This window comes from Poecilia reticulata, chromosome 17 (assembly GCF_904066995.2).
Source record: "Poecilia reticulata chromosome 17, P_reticulata-male-v2, whole genome shotgun sequence".
NCBI lineage: Eukaryota > Metazoa > Chordata > Actinopteri > Cyprinodontiformes > Poeciliidae > Poecilia > Poecilia reticulata.
Window position 1 is genome coordinate 13,913,365 of NC_088846.1, and position 12,364 is coordinate 13,925,728.

The 12,364-nt window shown below is 40.7% G+C and overlaps 1 protein-coding gene across 17 annotated transcripts in view; it reads right to left on the bottom strand.

Moving 5' to 3' along the window:
* The window catches only part of mbnl1 (muscleblind-like splicing regulator 1), a 47,153-nt gene that overhangs the window by 32,123 nt on the left and 2,666 nt on the right, over nucleotides 1-12,364 (bottom strand). For 2 of the 17 annotated variants that reach the window (XM_008433782.3, XM_008433780.3), the window contains exon 1: nucleotides 6,657-7,288. The exons of 1 other annotated variant lie outside the window; for it this stretch is intronic. The gene's annotated coding sequence lies outside the window, so the exon portion shown is untranslated. Of the gene's footprint in view, nucleotides 1-5,759; nucleotides 5,988-6,656; nucleotides 7,290-12,137; nucleotides 12,228-12,364 lie in introns of those variants that run through there. 14 more of the 17 variants (XM_008433784.3, XM_081597887.1, XM_008433786.3 and 11 more) reach the window with 12 other exon arrangements.

Here is a 12,364-nt window from a genome sequence, read left to right on the forward strand (position 1 = left end):
TGCAGGTGCGTATACAAGTTCACTGCATAAACAATACAGCTACCATACAGGGCTGTAGACAGGAGACTCTAGTAATTTTAACAGTGTCTCCAAATGAATTATTTTAATATTTTATCAACTGTTTGTTTTTCAGAGAATGACTGGTGCCTGGAATCACACATATAGCACACAGAATACCATCATTTTGTTTGCATGAACTCTCCTAGTTTTTCATCATTTCATCCTCACCCCTGTTAAAGATCAGGCATGTCTGCAGGACCTGCTTAACATCATATAGTGTTGATGAGACTAATGCTGTTGCACTGCGTGGTGCAAACACTCCATAAAACACACTGCAGCCTTTTTTTCTGAACAATAGCCACAGCTGGACACCATTAATGAGCTGGAATGGAGGATTCTATATAAAGATTTAAGTGAAAGGCATCAGCGGCCGTCTTTAAGAAAATGAGAGAGTGCAATGACTCGACGCTTGAAAAACGGCTGCCCCCTGAGATCCGTCTTAATCAGTTTCCATGGTTTCTGTTTGAGTCAGGCAAGTGGATATCTGTGACAATGCAGTATAAGGTAATGTGCTAGCGGGATAATGAGCTCTCCTTATGATCCATCATGTCCAGACGCAGGCATTCTTGCCCTATTGATTTCTTCATCTCAGTGGCCTTTCCTGTCAGTATTTCCAGTCCTCTATATAATTCCACTTTAACTGTCTCCTGTGGATCCATTTTTTTTCAAGTTATTGGCTTGAACCATCAAATTCACATTATGTTTCAGGAGGAATTCATACAGGAGCTAAAGCTCCATCCATATATTAATGTGACTGTCGCGTCTAAACTCTCCTCCAGCATCCTCGGCAGTCCTTCCTTTGGCTCCAAGGTCTTGCAGGCTGGTGCAAGGTCAGCCACAACGGTTTAACATGACGGCGCGAGAGAGCAAACAAGAAAGTCTGTGTGCTTCCCGTCGGCCTTTCGAACACGTGGTTGAAATATTGCATGGCGGCGAAAAGAAGAAGTGCATCTTCGATATCAGCACATCAGCAGCAGCAGCAGCAGCAGCAGCGGCTCGCGGTCATGTGACACCGGCGAATGCCTTAACGGCATACGTGGTATCAGAAACAAGTCTGCACATCTTTTGCTTTCTCTTCATAATGGGCTGCACAACATATCGGCTCAACAACAACAGCACTCGGCTTTCACAGAACGTACAAACTGAGCACAAAGCCTGCTTGAGATTTGATTGGTGATTATTCACTGAGGTTTTTCTCCAGCACAAAAGACTGTTTTGCAACGGAGACGTGTCTCAACTGATTAAGAAGACGAAGCTGTCAAAGTATTGCAAAAGTACGAAGGGGATGTTGAAGTGTTGCTGTTATTTTAACGAAAAAAAAAGAAGGTGTGGTTGCCAGATTAAACTTCCCCAAAATTAATAAGGGCCAGCATTTTAAATGTAGCTAACAGCACATTAACTTAGTTTGACAGCTTAGGTCATGAAAAATGTAAGTTTCATAGAAATGGTTCAAATTTCCTCTTTAAATTAAATGAACTTTTTCAGTAATCTTGTTAATGGAAAAAAAAAACAGACAAGAGGGCAAACCGTCACCACTTTATTCTTCATTCAGACTTTAAATAATTCAGAATAAATGAATGTATGTTAGTGATCATAGGCACTAAGTGCTTGATTTAATTTACTAACACAAATTGGGCTTTAAATCCGGTCTGATTTTTTTTTTTTTTACCTCGACAGCAAAGAGATAGGCATTGGCGCCTTCTGGTTTGCTGCTCTTCAGTAAAATGGAGTAGTTTCAGCAGTCTGACAGAGGTGGAGTCAGGGTGACAGTTTGCTGATGCAGGTCATCACAGAACACAACGCAGTGGGAAATGCAACACCGCTGGCCTTTGTGCTCACACTGCACCGTGTGCTCGGGAAAAAAAAGCATCCTCGCTGACCTTTACATCCACACATACACTTTGGTGCACATATCAGCTCATTTATAGTCGAACATTTGTTCCTGGGAGGCCAATGCAAACCAGCCATGACATTCGAGCAAAAAAAGCACTTTTTCAGAAATGAAACCAATCAGACTCTTTTTATTTTTTTATTAATAATACATGGCTCATGTGTACGGCAATGAGTAAAACCACAGGACATCCTGTTGTATTTATTTCGATATAGATATTCATTTTCATGCTCCTTGTGTCATCGTCATCACTACCAAGCTATTAGGTCTTCTTAACTATTACGTCTACTAAGTTTTTGTCTTTCAATTATACATAATTTGACTCTGAAAGTGCAGCCCCGGCTAGGAATGCCAAACAAACAATGCCTATTGATTCCTCTTAGCGCAAACTGCTGGGGACAATGAGATCTCTTGTTTAGCATACATAGACAAAACTAGTCTCACACACACACACACACGCACACACTGACAACATACAGAAATGCAAACCTTAGCAACAAAACACAAACCTCGGTCTGTCCTAACAGAGAGTATTCTTCAGATGTGGTGAATATCTAACTGTGTACAACACTGTATCTTTGTGTACATGTGTGATTGGAACCATGTATGGCCTCATGGCACAATAAGTAGCTGAGCTAATGAGTGTTTTCTTTTACTTTTTTGCTTGAATATTTAGGGCAATTATTAAGATTAGCAAGGTTAATACACACTACACTGAGTAGGAATGAGCCGGTACTAGTATCAAGATACATTCAGGTTAAAAATATAATTAAGATTTTAAAAATCTAAAATTTTCTACCATACTGCTCTAATGATTTAAATTTAAGAAGCAAAGCAAACATGGACAACAGTTCCTATTTTAAGAACTTTAAAACTACCGCTACATTTAGAGGAAGGTTTACAAATCCATGTATAAAAATTTAAATAGTGAACACAGGCTATAGACATTTTTTTAAAACTATAATCAGAATTATTTTAGCAGTGTTAGAAATAACTGCTCTTTTTCTGTTTCAGACAAAAGCAAGTTGTTGGTGGATAGTTGTTGAGCAACTTAAAATGTTTTTGTGCAAATAGTGTGACACCATTAAACTCGAGGTTACAGTCAGAGCCTCATACAGGCGTGTGCCTAGAAATGAGCAAAGGTAAATTCAGTTTATGTAGTCACTGGAAATATAAACAATGTGTATGAATAACTGTGATCTGTAAAAACAGATGTCAACAACTGTCTCTGAGAGATTCTGCAGACGTGTGCTAGATAGGTCGGTAGGTTTTAATGGAGGCTATATATCACTCTAAACCTAAATGGTAATGGACCAACAACTTGCTAAGACAGTGTTTATGTTGTCTGTGCTGTGGTCCGTTCGGTTTGCCGTCCCCAGGACAGAGTGACAATACTTTTCAACGCTATAGAGAAGGTCACATTTTTAAACACTGTTGTCATAATTGCCTATCTGCCTTGCCTAAAAAAACAGAGTAGAAGATGTTGAAAAATGGAACGAATCCTGTCTCTATCCCAGCCAGCCACGCTCTGCTCAAAGTGCCGCGTTTGAGGGTTATTTAGCTGTTTATGTGGAGCAGGGGGAGGATAAAGGAAGATGGTTTTGTAGCACTTAAAAATGGAAATACAGTATCTGAGGGGAACTTTTAGAAAGGAAACGACATGGGTGAGCTTCCAGATAAACTCACAACTGTAAATATATTCTTAGTTATCAAAGTTTATCGAGTGTGTAGTTCGACTCATTCTGATGTATTTTGTGAGATAATTGTATTCTTCACAAGTCAATAAAGAAAAAAACAGCATTTCTCTATTTGAAATATATTTTTACTTTATTTTGGTCTATGCTGATGCACTGCCCACAGTAAAAGTCATGGTTCTTAGTATATTCATTTCTCAGAGTCTTGTGTCTTCGTAATCCAACTAACTAATGTTTGAGTATTGGTATGCTTAAAGTATGCTACTTTGGAAGACTTACATTTTTGTTAGTATTTGTGGTGATAAATGAAATATATATAAATGTACACAATACATAGAAGTACATTTTAAAAAATGTTAAAGTAGGTTTATTTCTCATTACTGTACATCTGGTATATTCTTTGTTCTTCTTTCAAAAGTATGAAAATAATGACCGCTGACGTCTGCTGCAGGACTGATAACCGACACAATTAGATATATTAAGTCTCATAAGTTTACGCTGTAAAAATCAGTTAGCGCTGAAGAGTAGTAGCTTCTTCAAGGAGTGCTCCACTTCTGAGTTAATTTAATTCAATTTAGTCAATTCGGTGTATTTACAGAGCAGAAATTCACACCAATGTCATCTCAAGGGACTTTTCTTTGCCGTTGAATATACCCGAATTAAATACCTTCATATAAAGGTTAGAGTAACACTAAAACCAAGTTGAGCTACGTAATCTTTTAGACAGCAGCTTTCTGTCTGCTGCTGTATTTATTTACATACATGCATCCGTACATGTCTGGAAATAAGGCGTACCAAGCAGGTCAAGTTCATCGGAGTTCAGTATACATGAAATACATTCAAACTTAACCAGAAAGTCAAATTTCTTTTATGGGCAGGTTTGCTACTGCTCTTTTACTGAGAAGGGTAATTTTGAGTTGGGCATGTTCATGTTTTAAATATGCATTTATTGACCTATGCTAGAAGAAATTCATAACAGTCTGAAGCAAATACAGTTTAAGTAATATTACAGTGCTAAGTACTGACTTCCCTGGAAAAACACTTGCGATGCAAATGAGGGTGAAAGGAAGCTCTCAAATATTTGATCTGTCTATCTCTCCTAAAATTATTAACTGCTGATAAGCGAAGAATTAGATAAGTATCATGTAAGATTAAAGACATGTTAATTATAGGAGTAACACGGAGAGCTGTGTCCCGCCTCTGACAGCTGTTCCAGTCAATTATTATTATTAGCTTAGCCAGGATTGTGCAAAGTGGAGAGAGACTTACCCAACAAAAGCTGTGGGAAAGTGTCACTCAGATGGGGTTAAAATGTTGTCATAACATCATAGGAACATGTATAGGATTCCTCGTGTAATACAGGCTTAACCTGTCAGTGCAGACTCACCCATGCACATAATCCTGTCTGTAGGGCAGATTAAATCATAGGTGACATACATCACTGGACAACAGTCTGCACCCAGAGTTTATATGCATATTTACACTGACAACAGCAGCAAGTTGCTCTGACATCACAGCGAGGCAACGACTCGGAGAAGTATACCTGCAGGAAGGACTTTTCCATAGTCTCCTCTTTAAAGTCTATTACACTTTAGTCCGCGTGTCTACACAAATTCAAATTGCACTGCTACTATTTTAGCAACCGTGAATCCAGCTCAGTCACAACAACAACATTCCTCTTCCTTTCCCCCAACCACAGACACACCACCAAGAAGAAACCCAGCAGGGCAAACAGGAGGAGGGCAGAGATAGTGAGAAGATCAGACAACGAGAAGGGAGAAAAGGAACGGAGGCCAGAGTTCAATTCTGTGTAAATTGTAAACATCTCTTGCATTACTTGTATATATTTTTTATGTACAATAATTAATGATTTTCTATTGGTCAGAGTGTTCTTGGAATCTGAAAAGAGGAAATGCAAGGCGAACGGATCAAATACCTAAAATAACTGCAACTCTGATACAAAACAAACCATTTCCCCACAAATATTAGCACTTTTGCGACTTTTAAACTGACAAGATGAGCTGAAGCAAACCCAGCACTTTAAAGGAAGAAAAGCACAACGCAAGAACCTCAAACAATACTTCAAAGCATTAAAAATGCGTAAATTGACTTACTTTCTCTCCAGTTAAAACATCAACTAAATTATCTCCATGTACTTGGACTTCCTACTTGTCCCTCGTTGCCTCTTAAACTTTCTTCCTCCCTATTCGTTACTTGCCTGCTGTCAGTCGCATGAAAACACTCAGACAGACAAACCCGCCAACACACACACACACGCACGCACTCCCACAGACAGTCACCCTCTAACACACTCTTCTCCCGCGACCCAAAATGCTTGGCAACATTCTACTGTACTGAAATACGGCTCTCACCATAAAAGGTAGCAGTAGCCTCCCATATCACACGTAATTTACATATGCTGGGGCGGGAGTTTGGCTCACACAGCATGCATGTTAAAAACACACAAAGATATGAAGCCATGCTTTCCACCTTTGGGCTGACGCAGCAAGAAAGGGATGGTGGGGGGGGGCAATGCTGAGATCGTTACCATTCTCAATGTTTACCATGCCCTGCAGGATTCCAACATGTCCAACATTGAGTCAGATGGAGGGAATGGAAGCTGAGTGGGCGATCTATTGATCCTCTCCACTGCTTCCTGGAAAAACCACGGCCCTCCAAAGTCTCTCTCACACGCGCACACACACACATACACCAGCATATTTTCTCGCAAAGCAGCGCTACCCTCAGGAAGAAGTTGTTGTGGGCCTGTGTGATTTGAGCCAAAAATGTGTCTTTCAGTGAGTGTGTGCTCATTTCTATAAAACAAGCTACAACAAATAGAAGTCCACTCGCAGCAGAAGACTGTAAAGGCAATGAATCTCGATCTCTCTACCTATGCGCTCCACTGCATGGAGACTTACTTTGCAAAGTGGAGCCTGAAACTCGCACACGAGGAAAGATCTCGATAAACCAACAAGACAGGGTGGAGGGTGGTGAACCCCAGCTCTTACCTCTCACATTGCGCTCCAGTTCTGTGCGCATGAGCTTCCGTGTGTCGACTGGCTCTGTGTGTTTATGCGCGCATTCAGACAGGCCGCGACAGCAGACCCTTAGGCACCGGCTGGACCATTCTCAGGCAGGCAGGCGGGCAGGGGGAAGGCAGGCAGAACGCAGCAAGGCAGAGCGACTGGCAGAGGAGAGGCAAGCGAGGGAGTGAGTGAATCGGCAGCGAATGAGTGAAGGAGCAGTGCAGAACCGAGCACCGAAGTGAGAGAGCGAGAGAGAGAACGCGAGAGAGAGGAGGAGTGTGTGTCTGATCACACTAGCGCGGGCGCGCTCGTGTGTGTGCGCGCGTGTGTTTGTGTGTGTGTGTGAATGTGTTGCAGTGTATCCCCTCCCCAGGCTCTCTTCGAGCGTCTGAGCCGGGCTGTGCCGAGCTGTGCTGAGACGGGTTGGGTTGTGTCTTTACTGATCCCCCAGCCTCTGGATCGTCTGTCTGCTGCAGGGAAGTGCTGCTCGCTGGGCGGCAGTAGCAACAGCTGTGGAGGAGGAGGAGGAAGAAGGAGGAGGAGGTGGAGGAGGAGGGAGCCCTGACTGCACTGAGCATACAGATCCTGCAGTTCCCTCTCCTTCTGTCTAACCTAAACTCAAAGCCAGCCACGCCCCCACTCCCCCTCCTCTCCCTAAAACAACACCAGGAAGTACTGGCTCACTTAGAGCAGCATTGCCCTTGCCTTTCCAGTGAAACTGGGGGAAGGAGAGAGGAAACGGGCAAAAAAAAAAGAATGAGAGAATAAATTAAATAAAGAAACAAGATAAACATTAAAAAAAAAAATGATTGCGGACAATGAGATGGGGGGTATCCAAAAGCAAATAACATCACGACCATGAGGTTAGACTATGAGCAAAGTGTGTGAAAGTCGGGTAGAAAATGGAAGCTGGGTGGAATGAAAAGAATAAGGGGTGTGGAGGAAACAAGTATGGAAAGATTTACAGGGAGTGTGTGACAGAATAGGTCTGGATTCTGTCCCGCTCCCCTCTTTCTCCTTCAAGCTGCTTTTCTGCTGTGGCACGCAACCCTCAGCTCGGTCTCATTGCAACAGCATCACACTGTACACCAGTCATACCCAACCTGCGCTGTAGTTATATTCTAGATATACTACTAGTGGTACATTTAAGGTAACATTGAGGAGAAAAAGTAAATAGAGGAAGTTTGTTGCATTTCAGAAACTAAATAAAGGACAAAATAAAAGTGGGAAAACATACACAGCTACAAAGTCTCCTGTACGACTGTTGACACAAGGCTTCTGTGCATCAACCTTTGCATTCGGGGAAGAGCTGTTGTGTCGGAGGGGAGCCTCTAAAAATTGAATTCAGCTACGATGCTGCAATATCCGGTAGCTTAGGAGATAGAGGCCCTGGCATCAAAAGGAATCCTTCCAGGTTTTAAGCTGCGAGCAGAGCTTTGTTACTCTTTGATACTCTTTTCACTTATACTCTTGTGAAACCTCATTTTCCTTGATTGTGATCAGAGGAAAGGAACATTTATACAGTTCTGTGTGAAATATTGAAACTGCTTTACTAAATATTTTCTTTAACAAAGAAAGGAAATTCTATGTTGTTCCTAAAAATGAGCTAGCTGAGAAAACACATGCAGCTGAAATATTTTAGGGGATATTTCAGAATTTGAGAAAGTGATGTTCCAGAAAAAAGCAGATGCTACGCAGTTGACATGTTACCTGAAGCATATATTTCTCATAGTATCTTCATTTAGCAAACATTTAGAGCAGTTTAGGCAGAAAGCTGGAGCTGCTAACTGCTTCGTATCTCAGCTGATTCCGCTGAGATGAAAACAACTTTTGTTGTTTTGTGTTTCTTTTCAGACCTTTTTAGACGGTGAAAACATTCCGAGATACGAAGGCTTAGATTTAAACCAACTAATCAAACCGTTAATGGTCCACGACCAAAACAGACTTGTTCTGTCTTAGAGTAACTCCAACGTCAATAACGTCAAAATGCTTTTATCGAAACACTGTTTTGAGAACCTTTAAACAGGCACTTGAGGACCAGGTTTGGGGACCTCTGCTTTACATATTTCACACAAAATGATCTCTGGTGTTGCACCACCTTTTCCCTCCATTTCACGTGAACATAATCATCAGTCTCTAGCTCAACCTCTGGTCTTTGACGATGGGTGTCCAGCGACTTTTAGATGTGTCTGGTACAACACACCTCAACCAAAGGGCTGAACTAATTCCAGCTTTTAATTTCCTGCATGACATTGTGTTCTACAAAGTCCTTCTAACAATCTAATTGTTTAATTCTGGAAAGTTAAAGCAGAGACACATCTAAAAGTTGAACGAATGCACTCCTCTAGGTCCAACTTATGAAACATCTGTCCACAAAACAGCCTTCGCATAAGTAGCTGTGACAGTTTTGAGATAGAGGTTGTGGTCTGAAACTGTTAGTTTGTGCCTTTAGGCCTTAAGGCCTCAGGGAACACCTACTCTACATTTATCCAAAAATAAAGAACAAAGTAGAGTTATCAGACACAAGTAGGATATTAACTGTTTATACCCTTCAGAGAGGATTTTCAATCAACGTGGAAAAGATTATGTTGTCTTTCATCTGAACAACATGGAAACATTGTTGAAAGGTGAAAGGGTGCTTACTCAAAGACATCTACTGACATCCAAATGTGGTTTAACGGTTTTCAGGGAGTTGATTATATAGACAAGCCAACATATTTGTTTAGACTGACTCGCAGCGGGTCTGTCAGATAAAAAAAACACAGTCCATATGTTATGTATTTGGACTGAGTAAAGATGAGTATTAGCTAGCCTTTAAAAGTAATTTAATAAAAGACGTCTGTGGACATCCGGTCTTGAGAGGATAACTTTTTAATAGGTTCTGAACAAGCACCTTTTGTTTGAAGTGCTTCCTCAGCTCTAACTGAAAGGTGAAGGCATTTCCTTTGAAGACATTACATTTTGTACACAAAAAAATCTATGGCAATTCTCACTCTTTTTTCCCAGAAAATGGTATATTGTTATATGCACATTACTGTAGATGTGAGTAACATACAACAGCACAGTCCCAGTATTTCCTAAAGACACTCAAATGTTTGCGTTTGTCCTCCTTTAACTGGTCTGAGCAAACCAGATCCAGTGTTGCATCTCTCCACACGTGGTGATAAGTCACCGCTAATTTACACATCAGTCCCTTAAATCCTTGGTGCTAATTTGTGGATAAGACAGCAGCAGGGGCCAATGTCTTATAGTTCACTATGCCCAATAGTGAATTATGTCGAAGCAGTGAGAAAGCACAAAACACTTTGAATTTGATGTGCCTTTATCTATTACCAGCTGTTAGTCTGCAGTGTTGGAAAGAACTACTTCCTATTATGGAGCAATCCAGCTGGAATGCTGTTTTAAATGATCGGAACATTAGCTTTGGACGGAAGGCGAGTTTTTCTTGACCCATAATTTGAAACAGTGACTGATTTTCTTACACATACTAGCATTAGCTCTAAAGATCTGAAGTCCCTGTGAAACTCAAACACTGATGTGGAATTTCCCCTTTTCTGCTGCAGCTGACAGCGTTCTACTGCCTCTCTCTGTTCTGCCCTCTGCATCTTTCTTTCACTCATCCACCTTGCTATCTTATTCATATATTTATGAACTCTGCATCATCATACTGCCACTGGCAGCTCATATCACAATAGCTTAAATCCAAACGTGGAAAAAAGCTTAGTCTTAAAAAGCCACGCAGCCTTGATGTCTGCTTTGCACAGAGTTTTATTTCCCTACCGATCCAAACATAGATCTGACAACTGAAACACAATTTGCATTCAAGAAATGCTTGCACATTTAGCCTGACGCGCATTTTCAGGTTTCGTTCTGCAAAAGTTTGAGTCAAATCTAAAAAAAAAAAAAAAGTCTGAACTTTGTTCATTTCTACATATTTCTCCAAATGACATTAACCAAATGGTTTAATCTTTTTTTTTTTTCCATATGTCTTGTCTTACAGGGTGTTGTGACTTCTCTTCTCTGTGGAGTTCAGTGAGAGCAGCATAAATAAACACAATGAGTCTGAGAAAACTGTTCACACACAAGCGATGATAACCAACCGAAAACAGGAAGAAGTGAGTAAGTGGTATACTAAAAGGGGAATTCCGCCAGCAAGAAAAGTGAAATAGCCAACTACTCAGCCTCTAAATGCATAAGTAAAACGCTGTCGTTAGATTTAGCAAATCGCGAAAATTAACTCCACCAACGTCAGCTCCACAAAGCATTAAGGTGAAATTGTCTCTTCTTTGTTGAGTCCAACTATTTGATTAAGGATTTGTATCTTTTAAAAATATAATTTCGGGCTTATAGTTATCAGAAAGTAAAACTAAGAGAGGATTCTTGAGCTAATTTCACAAAGAAGCTCTACAAATATTGATGGTCCATTGAAGTCATAATTTAATCTTGGCAGCAGCAGCTTTTCATGTGTGACTCATTTGTCTCGGTCAAATAAAAAAGTCCTCACGTCAGGTTTTACCTCCACATGTCCTCTCATATTTTACCTCATCCCTAATGAACACAACTTTCCATCTTATGCTTCCATATCATCTCAGGGCTGAGCTATTTGTCAGTCGTCTGTAAATGACTTTGGTTGGCAGATGTGAACTCTCACTGGTCTGAGGAGACATCCCAGAGCTTCTGTGAGCCAAACTCTGAAGGCTCATCCATCACGAGGTCTCCAAGTACACATTACAATCACATTACAGACCATCACAACAACTGGAAGAGCACAATGATTTAGAATCAAATGAAAACAGCTTAAGGCTGAATTTAAAACGGTCCCGTTTTACAGGCTGTAAAATGACAGCAAAATATATTTCCCAGAGACCAATGTAACAGTGCTCTCTCTGTGTTTATAACAAATTAAAAGTTAGACAAATGCGCCTCTTCTTGTAGAATTGCAGTAGCATTTGCCTGTTGCATGCTCTGTGGTTTTCTCTAAAGTTTTTTTTTTTTTTTTTTCCATTTTGACACAGTGGTGGGAAGCAGGTGCAGTTCAAACTGCCAGATCTGAAATACAGACTGAGGAAATAGCAGTCTGCTTTGTCCCCATCTGACACAAAGTGTTTAAGAGCATTTACTGTTTGAGCTTTGCGCTTATCTTGGAGATAAAATAAAAACTAAATGGAAACACCTTTGCGTAGGATTTCATTGGAACTTTATCTCATTTTCTGTCTGAATGCAGCCAGCAGATAAAACGTAGAACCATTACGCGATTCTTACACACAAATTCTACTTACAGCGGAGGAAAGAATTTGAGAAGCAGCTAAATTAGTTTATGTTAGATACGTATTGTAAGTCTTGTAGAAAGTAGCTAAAGCACAACAACAAACACAAAACAATAAAAACTCTTAGAAATAGTTGCGCACCGAGTCAGTATACAGATATAAATCCTTCAGATAAATTCATAGACAGAAGTTTTACCTGCGTGTCTGTCTATCGCTGACGTGCCACTGGGACAGACCAAGCCGCTTCAATGCAGGTCATGCTGGTGCAATGCATTGTGGGACGAACTGACATCTTCATTCCTTCCTTCCTCTACTTCTCTCACTCTAACTCTCTCACATTCTCATAATAGGACCGTCTGCTTGGCAACGGCCATACCGCAAATGTGGTCAGGTTTACTGCAAGCCATCACTGCGGAACATCAA